Source organism: Pelobates fuscus, chromosome 4 (genome assembly GCF_036172605.1).
Source record: "Pelobates fuscus isolate aPelFus1 chromosome 4, aPelFus1.pri, whole genome shotgun sequence".
Classification (NCBI taxonomy): domain Eukaryota; kingdom Metazoa; phylum Chordata; class Amphibia; order Anura; family Pelobatidae; genus Pelobates; species Pelobates fuscus.
Window position 1 is genome coordinate 231,432,453 of NC_086320.1, and position 10,162 is coordinate 231,442,614.

Sequence of the window (10,162 nt, forward strand, 5' to 3'; positions counted from 1 at the left end):
GAGAAGCCTTTACTAAACTTATTAAGAAAGATTCGACTTCAAGCTCGCTATCTAGAAAGAATTGATTCAAGGCTCGCAAAGGTATAAAGACCACCCAGTCTATCCTTTGATGCTGTATGGAAAGAAATGTCCCAACTAGCCAGATTAACCTATTATACCAGCAAATGTCTTGTAGGTCGCTAGCTAGGTTAGCCAGAATGTAGACTATAACAACGAAAGCAACATTCCATTTGAGAAAGTTCTTTCCATACTGTCTGCAGAAAATGCCCCAAATAGACCCCATAGAAGAGAGTTTCCCCTCATTGATTGCTATATAAACCCTCACACCATACCAAAGAAGTGCCAAACTAAAATGTGCAGTGAATAAAATAAATAAGCAAAGCCTGACACTAATCTGTGTAGCCATTTAAGAGAGGGATGAATCTACATGAACCAATAGAATACGGGTGTGTGTGTCGTTTTTCCCGCCTTAAAGGACCACTATAGGCACCCAGACCACTTCAGCTCAATGAAGTGGTCTGGGTGCTAGGTCCATCTAGGGTTAACCCTGCCTGCTGTAAACATAGCAGTTTCAGAGAAACTGCTATGTTTACATTGGGGTTAATCCAGCCTCTAGTGGCTGTCTCATTAACAGCCGCTAGAGGCACTTCCGCGCTTCTCACTGTGATTTTCACAGTGAGAAGACGCCAGCGTCCATAGGAGAGCATTGAGAATGCTTTCCTATGGACTGACTGAATGCGCGCGGCACTTGCCGCGCATGCGCATTCAGCCAATGATGTCGGAAGGAGGAGGAGAGTTCCCCAGCGCCGGGCTCCCTGGAGAAAGGTAAGTGTTTAACTCTTTCCTCCCCCTTCAGCACGGCGGGAGGGGGCCATGAGGGTGGGCGGGACCTATTAACACTATAGTGCCAAGAAAACGAGTTTGTTCTCCTGGCACTATAGTGGTCCTTTAATTTAGATCAGATTAAGGTTCAAAAACACACACCTTCTTCCATCTATAAGACATGCCTATCAACGTGTCTGTGGGCGGACCTAAGTTCTCAGAGTGGATTATCTACCAGGGGGTACGTCACAGCGTCTACGCCCCCTAATAAACAGGTCCATGGGAGTGTTCTATGCGAGAAAACACGCCCATGGTCCACCTTCTCTTTTGTTATTGTACCGCTCAGTATTAATATACTTAATTCCGCCATCCTAATATAGTTGACGGGTGGATCGGGGTCTGCATACATATCCTGTTAGTGATGATATAATAGATTAACATAAATTAGAATTGCCAAGTTAGCCTGATCAACGGGTACGCATGCAGTATGAAAGCTCCCACTCTCCGCCTATTTCTTGACAGGCATTACTCTCTAGGTCTCTTGGATAGACGGAATCTCCGCCCATAGGAAGATATGGTCCATATCAAGATCATAACAGTGTGTTGGAGAGGCATAAAGGTGCCACCCCAACCTCCGTATCACTGGTATATTCATTTGGACTATATACTATACCAGGGCTGTCCAACCTGAGGCGCCCCAGATGTTGCTGAACTACAACTCCCATGACTCCCTGGCTATCTGTTTCATTGAAAGAATCATTGAAAGAATCAGAGTTGTAGTTCAGCAACTTCTGGGGGGGGCGCAGGTTGGACAGCCCTGTACTATACCATCCATCTGTATACAATAGTAATCCTTTTAATTCATCACTAGGATGTAACTGTACAGTCCAAGATAAATCACTGTTGATCTAAAGTGTGATCAGTCTGATCCCTTAGATTCCTTTTAAAGCATCACATAGTGAAAACGATAATTAACTAAAGAAACTTGTGTATCTATTGATTAATATATATTGGAAACGCAATTATATACAAACCTAATATCTCATTATAATGATATTTACAATATTGCTTCTATGGATAAATAAATGGGGTAAATGTATCAGCATATTGCTTGAGAGACATCACTACGTCATCACTACGTCCAGACTGCATAGACAATACTACATGACAGACAAGAATATAATCTGCTTACCTCTGACCCTTCGTCCAAATTTCAAATTGAGTATAATCCCTCCTTGACAGGGCATATGATCAGAGTGTTATCACTAAGGACGAATATGGTAGCATTTATGTGAACAATCCTACAATATCCACTTTATACTGCCTCTCCAAGGTCCACAAACAACACACTAACCGTACAGCTAGACCAATAGTGTCGGGATCTAATAAGTTCACCAGTAGAGGGAGCATATATGTGGATAAGATCATATGACCTTACGTTGAGAACCTGCCATCATATTTGAGGGACACAAAGGATACCCTCAAATGTCTGTCATCATTAAAGGTACCAAGAGGGGGACTGGGGAAATGCGATGCGGACATCTTGTGCCCATCCTATACCAACCTGCACCTGGGATGGTAGGAAAGCATAATAGACTCCTCTGATTCTCTCAAGCAATATACTGATCATGTATTTTTAGGGAGGAGATACATCGATGACGTCCTCGTTGTTTGGACAGGCACCAAGGAACTCTTCGCCAAATTAGTGAAAATCCTTAAAATGAATGATCTCAACCTTAGATTCACTAGGAGATAGGTGCCTAACTTAACTTTTTGGATTGCACACTTACTATAACAGAGAAGCTCGAGATCAATACTACTGTCTACCGTAAACTGACTTCTACTATCAATATGCTCAGATGGGAAAGCTATTCCAGTATTCCAGTAGGACAGTATTTGAGGCTGAGGAGAAACTGCTCTTCTACTGAAGATTTCAAGCATAAGGCTACACAGCTCAGGCAGAGGTTAAAGTAAAGGGGGTATCTTAACAGATGTTTAAAAAGGTTTACCAAAGAGCACTACTCAGTGAACGTGAAACATTATTGTGTAACATAGGCGTGCGCACGGGGTGTGCCTGGGCACACCCTAATGAGATCAGCATTTTTCTGCCCCTGTCATTATTTAATATAATAATATCAATAATAATATCAATTTGGGGAAAGCCTTGCACGCTGGGGCGAGCTGTGAGGTCACCTAAAATGTAAAAAAAAATCAGGGATGTCAGGAGATGGAGGCAGAACTGTGCCGGCCGGGCATCCTGTCATATAAATGTTCCGCAGTGAAGTCCCGGCGCTCGCACGTGCACTGCAAGCCAGAACTTCACTGCTCACTTTTCGGCAGGGCTGCACCTGTTGCTGTGAGCTGGCTCGAGGTATGAGCATAGGAGCCGGCAGAAAGGAGTCAGCAGCAGCGGTGGAGACATGAAAAGCAGAGCCGCGGATACAAAGGTAAGTTCCTGTGTCTGCCACCTTTTCTCCCCAACTCCTTCCTAGTCTGACATGTATGCTTGACAAACTACCTCCCCAAACTATCACCTACTCTCCCCAATCCCTCTCCAAACTGCAATCTAAACGTCCTAATTCCCCCAAAACAGGACACACAACTTCTCTAATCTTTTTTCCAGAGTGCCACCTAATCTCCCTAGTCCCTCTCAGAAACTGCCTTCTTATCTCCCCAATCCTTCTTCAGTCTAGCACCTCATGTCCCTATTCCTGTTTTAGACTAAAACGTAATCTCTTCCCAGCCTTTTCTCTCTCTTCTCTCTCTCTGCCATCTCTCTACTGTCACCACCACACACGGTAAGCCAATCCCCAGCACACACAGACACACAATTCACCTCCAGCACACACAACCACTTAACCCCAGCACACAGAGACACACTTCACCCCAGCACACAGACACACACACACACACACATACACACACTTAACCCCAGCACACACACAGACACACACTTCACCCCCAGCACACACACACACACTCAAACACACTTCACCCCAGCACACACACAAACACACTTCACCCCAAGCACACACACACACACACAAACACACACTTAACCCCCACTCTCTGCAGTTTTAATACTTTTTTAAATGTTTGTTTGTATTGATATCTGTATGAGTGCGGGTCTGTGTCAGTATGCAAGAGTGTATTTCTAAATATATATGTGTGTGTGTGTGTATACACACACATATACACGCGGCGTGTGTGTTTGTGCTTTAGGGTGCACACCCTAATACAATAGGCTGTGCATGCCAATGTTGTGTAACAAGGTTGAACAGGATTCTTCCAAACATTAAATGTATAGTAAATTATGACTCTGGTTGGGATGTTGGTAAAAGAACCTTGGAAAGGTTTCGTCCACTCCTGACACAGGATCCACATTTGGCGAATGTAGTTTCCCCAAGAGTCTCGCTTACGCCTAGAAGAGGTAAAAACATGAAAGAAATGCTGGTACAGAGCCATTTATCTATACCCAATACAGTAAGAAACTGGATCACTGTACATGGTACATATCAATGTGGACGCTGCGTAGCATGTTGCTACATGGCAAAGGGATCTAAGGTACCAACAGATTCGACTGGCACTGTCAACATCCCAATTAAGCAGTTTTTTAACTGCAATACCTCCAGTGGGGTTTATCTTCTGACATGCGAATGCGGCCTAAAATATGTGGGCAAAACCATACGCCCCTGAAAGAGAGGGTAATGGAACATATCCATTCGGTAACAACCCTCATGGACACCCCTGTCGCTAGGCAAGTCAGACTTCATCATAGAGATTCACCCAGAGGCATGAAATTTGCCTGTATTGAAAAAATTCAAATGGGAAAAAGAGGAGATCTGGATCAGGCTCTTAAAAAGATAGAGTGTTTCTGGATCTATAAATTGGATACCAAAAAGGGTTAAATTAAGGTTTTACATTTAACCATTTATTGATCCATAGAAGCAATATTGTAAATATCATAATGAGATATTAGGTTTGTATATAATTTAGTTTCCAATATATATTATTAATAGATACACGTTTCTTTAGTTAATTATTGTTTTCACAAACTATGTAAAGCTTTAAAAGAAATCTAAGGGATCAGACTGATCACACTTTAGATCAACAATTGAACTGTACAGTTACATCCTAGTTACACCCTAGTCATGAATTAAAAGGATTACTATTGTATACAGGTGGATGGTATAGTATATAGTCCAAATGAATATACAAGTGATATGGAGGTTGGGGTGGCACCTTTATGCCTCTCCAACAAACTGTTATGATCTTGATATGGACCAAATCTTCCTATGGGCGGAAATTCCGTCCATCCAAGAGACCGAGAGAGTTATGTCTGTCAAGAAATAGGTGGAGAGTGGGAGCTTTCATACTGCATGATCAGGCTAACTTGGCAATTCTAATTTATGTTAATCTATTATATCGCCACTAACAGGATATGTATGCAGACCCCGATCCACCCGTCAACTATATTAGGATGGCGGTATTAAGAATATTAATACTGAGCGGTACAATAACAAAAGAGAAGGCGGGCCATGGGCGTGTTTTCTCGCATAGAACACTCCCATGGACCTGTTCATTAGGGGGCGTAGACGCTGTGACGTACCCCCTGGGAGATAATCCACTCTGAGAACTTAGGTCCGCCCACAGACACGGTTCATGTAGATTAATTCCTCTCTTAAATGGCTACACAGGTTAGTGTACTGATCAATGCCTCAGACGAAGGTGCTTTAGCAGCACCAAAACGCGCGTCAGGCTTTGCTTTTTTATTTTATTCACTGCATATTTTAGTTTGGCACTTCTTTGGTATGGTGTGAGGGTTTATATAGCAATCAATGAGGGAAACTCTCTTCTATGGGGTCTATTTGGGCCATTTTCTGCAGATAGTATGGAAATAACTTTCTCAATGGAATGATGCTTTCGTTGTTGTAGTCTACATTCTGGCTAACCTAGCTAGCCACCTACAAGACATTTGCTGGTATAATAGGTAAGTCTGGCTAGTTGGGACATTTCTTTCATGACAACATCAAAGGATGGACTGGCGGGGGGTGGAGGGGTAGACAACAGGGTAATAACAGATCAATCCAAACACCTCTCAAAACAAGGACAGAAAGTGCCTGTAGCAAGTGGGTTAAAAAAATGATAAGCTCATTTCATTGTCATGTCTACAAATGCTCACAGTTTAGGGAATAAGATCCATGAACTTGTTGCAATAAGGGTAACAAATAATATAGACCTAGTCACTGTTACTGAGACATGGTTCTAATGAGAAAAATGACTGGGACATAGCAATACCAGGGTACTATTTGTATAGAAAAGACAGGGAAGGCAAGGAAGGGGGATGGGTGGCCCTGTATGTAAGCTACAGAAAAAAAGAAAGGAAGGCAGCGCCACTACAAACCACATAAATTAAAAGAGCATAGAACAGGCAGACTAAAATGCAATATATATAATAGATAATAAGCAAATAGAAGTCCAGAATAAATAGTCTGACTGGTAGATGAATCAAACAACGAGGTATATCTTTGTAGAGGTGAATACAGTCTTTAGTAGTGGGGGATTGGGAGTGGTGTAGATGCGAAAGGGCTTGAAGCAATAAAAGAATATATGGTCCTTCTCACGTTTTCAAGAGCTATGGACTTAGCACTAGTGTTGTGTACAGTGGTATAATCCCCACTTATGGGATACGTGAGGTCTTAGTATTCTTTCTTGATTAGGGAACCATCTGTGGAAATAAAAGCGGGAACAGCAATAGTGCTCAAAGTATAAAATGCCAGAGGTGAGAAGATAAAAAAACAAGTGGTTACTCACATTTAGTTGAACAGACTAACTGTTTCATGAATACAGCTTGAGTGGTATAATCCCCACCTAGGATTCTTGGGAGTAATATCCTCACTGGAAAGTAAAAACACTTCTGGTGCAGGATAAAAGGATGGTAGTAGTAAAAAAGTAAAATAATAATAAAAAGTAAGATGGCTAACTCACAGTAAGAAAGTGGCCAAAATACCTTTATTTAAAACAACATAGTGTAAAAACCACAACGCGTTTCGCCCTTAGGCTTTATCACGTAGAGATCTTGTATCTTGTATAGATAGAGAGCGCTGATGCCTTTCTTCCGTCCTGTATGTAATCTAGCCTAATAAAAGTTAGTGAGGCGAACATAAAGTCAGTTTGGTTTGTGTTAGAATTTGGTAATCACACAGTAACTTGTGTAGGTGTGATTTATAGGCCCCCAGAACAAATAGAAGAGTTAGGTAATCTACTAGTTGAGGAAATAACTAAAATGACAATGAAGGGGGAAGTTATCATCATGGGTGACTTTAATCTTCCTGATGTTAACTGGAAAACCAAAATAACTGCTTGTGCCAGGAGCACACATATTCTAAACTCCCTACTGGGATTGTCTCTAAAACAAGTTGTTGAGGAGCCAACTCATGAGGATTTAGGGTTAACAAATGGAGATTTGGTATCAGATATTACTGGAGGTGAAAGTTTAGGATCCAGTGATCACCAGTCAGTGTGGTCTAATATAGGAACAGTAACTGAGTCACACCACACAAAAACCACACAAAAACAAAAGTTATAGACTTTTAGAAAACAAGACTTCTAAAATTAGAACATGTGTAAAGGAGTCATTATAAGACTGGAGAAGTTTAAATGGAGTTCAAGAAAAATAGGATTATTGAAAAGTTGCACTAGTGAAGGCAACAAAAAATGGTATTAGGCTTGTCAGTAAAAGCAAAACATTAATGAAACCACTGTGGTACTCCGCAGAAGTGGCCAAAGTAGTAAAAAAAAACTAAAGGTTAGCATTTAGTAATTATAAAAAAAAAACTGAGTGAGGAAGATAGACAGATCTATAAGATTAGGCAGAAAGAGGCTAAGCAAGTTATAAGAGCTTGCAAATCACACACAGAAGAGAGAAAAGCACAGTCAGTAAAAAAAAGGGGAACAAAACTTTTTTTAGATACATAAATGACAAAAGGAAAGTAAAACAAGAATTAGTTAGATTAAGAACAAAAGACGGAAGGTATGTAGAAGAGGATTCAGGTCTAGCCGACTGCCTCAATGAATATTTTTGTTCAGTATTTACAGATGAAAATGAAGGAAAGGGGCCTCAGTTACGAAAAGGGACAAATTAGTCATTTGTTACATGTGAGTTTACAGAGAAAGATGTTCTATTACAACTGTCAAAATTAAAGACATATAAGTCGATGGGGCCTGATGGGATTCACCCAAAGTTAGTAAAAGAGTAAGCAAAAGAGCTTAGTGGTGTACTAGAAAAACCATTAATGAATTTATTTAACCAATCATTGTTAACAGGAGTGGTCCCAGAAAATTGTAAGTTAGCGAATGTTGTGCCCATTCACAAGAAAGGTAGTAGGGAGGAGTCAGGCAACTATAGGCCAGTATCCCTTACTTCAGTAGTAGGGAAAGTAATGGAAACCATGTTAAAGCATAGGTTTGTTGAACATCTAAAATCACATGGATTTTAAGATCAGTGACAACATGGGTTTACTTGAGGATCATGCCAAACTAATCTTATTGATTTTTTATTGATCAGGGTGGTGCAGTAGACATTGCTTACCTAGATTTCAGTAAGGCTTTTGACACTGTCGCACATAGAAGGCTTATCAATAAGTTTGGTTTCCAATATTATTCAATGGGTAAGGCAGTGGCTGAGTGACAGGCAACAGAGGGTTGTATTCAGTGGAGTATGTTCTTGGATCCATATTCTGTAATATTTGTATTAGTGATATTGCAGAAGGTCTTGATGGTAAGGTATGTCTTTTTGCTGATGATACTAAGATATGTAACAGGGTTGATGTTCCAGGAGGGATAAGCCACATGTCAAATGATTTAGGTAAACTAGAAAAATGGTCAGAGCTGTGGCCGCTGACATTTAATGTGGATAAGTGGATGTAATGGGCAAAATGTGTGTATGGATGGATATATTGGGCAGTGTATGTTTATGAATGTGTATGGATGTATGTATTGGTTGGCAAATCTGTATTAAGTACAATTTTGCTCAACAGTTTGCCTACCCTTGGAGAATTGGTAATATATATACCATTTTAAAGCAAACATGAGTGAGCAGGCAAAACACATTTCTTTTATTTCTTATGGGATTCATATTAAACTGTAGGTTGTAATACAATGGCACAATCATAAAATAAAACATGGCAACAAATAAAAAAATGACCTGTTCAAAAGTCTGCATACCCTAAGTTCTTAATATTGTGTATTGCCCTCTTTAGCATCAATGAAGGCATGCAGTCTTTTGTAAAAGTTGTCTATGAAACCCCCTAATTCTTGCAGATGGTATAGCTGCACATTCTTCTTGGCAAAATGCCTCCGGGTCATGCAAAGTCTTTGGTTGTCTTGCATGAACCGCAAGTTTGAGATCTCCCCAGAGTGGCTCGATGATATTAAGGTAATGAAACTGTGATGGCCAATCGAGAACCTTCCCCTTTTACTGCTGTAAACACTGGAGGGTCAACTTGGCCTTGTGCTTAGGGTCATTGTCATGCGAGAAAGTCCAAGAGCGTCACATGCACAGCCTTCATGCAGAAGAATGAAAATGTTCTGCCTGTATTTTCTGATAACATGCTGCATTCATCTTGCCATCAATTTTCACAAGATCCCCCTGTAACATACTCTTCCTCACCTTGCGGTCACCGGTCAGCGGGCGTGCATTTGCATGTCTGACACTTGCGGCATGTTAATTTACGCCGGCCGCTGCAAATACATGGCAAAATATACCCCCACGTCCGCTCACGTGATTGACGATGTCGGCGCGTGCATGGTGTCACGCATGCGCTGCGCACGCACGTTTTGGGGTACAGGGTACAGGGAGCTATGCTACATTATTCACTTCCCCTGTCAGTGGTTTTAATTTTGTGGTTGATCAGTGTATAGGGTTATTCTGAATATAGTCTGAATAACCTGTACCAAATTGTATGGGACCATTTGGACAATCTGGACATTGTTGATGGAATGTTTTAATGTCCAGATTTTGCAATTCAACGAACGAGTCTCTATTTAAGTCTCTATTTAAGGCGTGCCAAAAGCTGCAAATCTGGGCCTGGGTTTAAAAAAAAGAAATCAAAACTGTTGGCAGCACGAGTATCCAGAGGACAAATATCTAAAACCACTGGGAGCTGCAAGGGTTAATTATGTAATGGCTGGCAAACATTTGCTAGCCAATCATCACGTGAGAATAGTCAAAAAATTTAAATAAAGTATGATAGGTTCAATAAGCCCCCCATGTAAACTTTTACATTTTTTGAAAAGACCCAAAGGCCTGTGAAATAACGGGAGGGCGTGAACCAGTGGG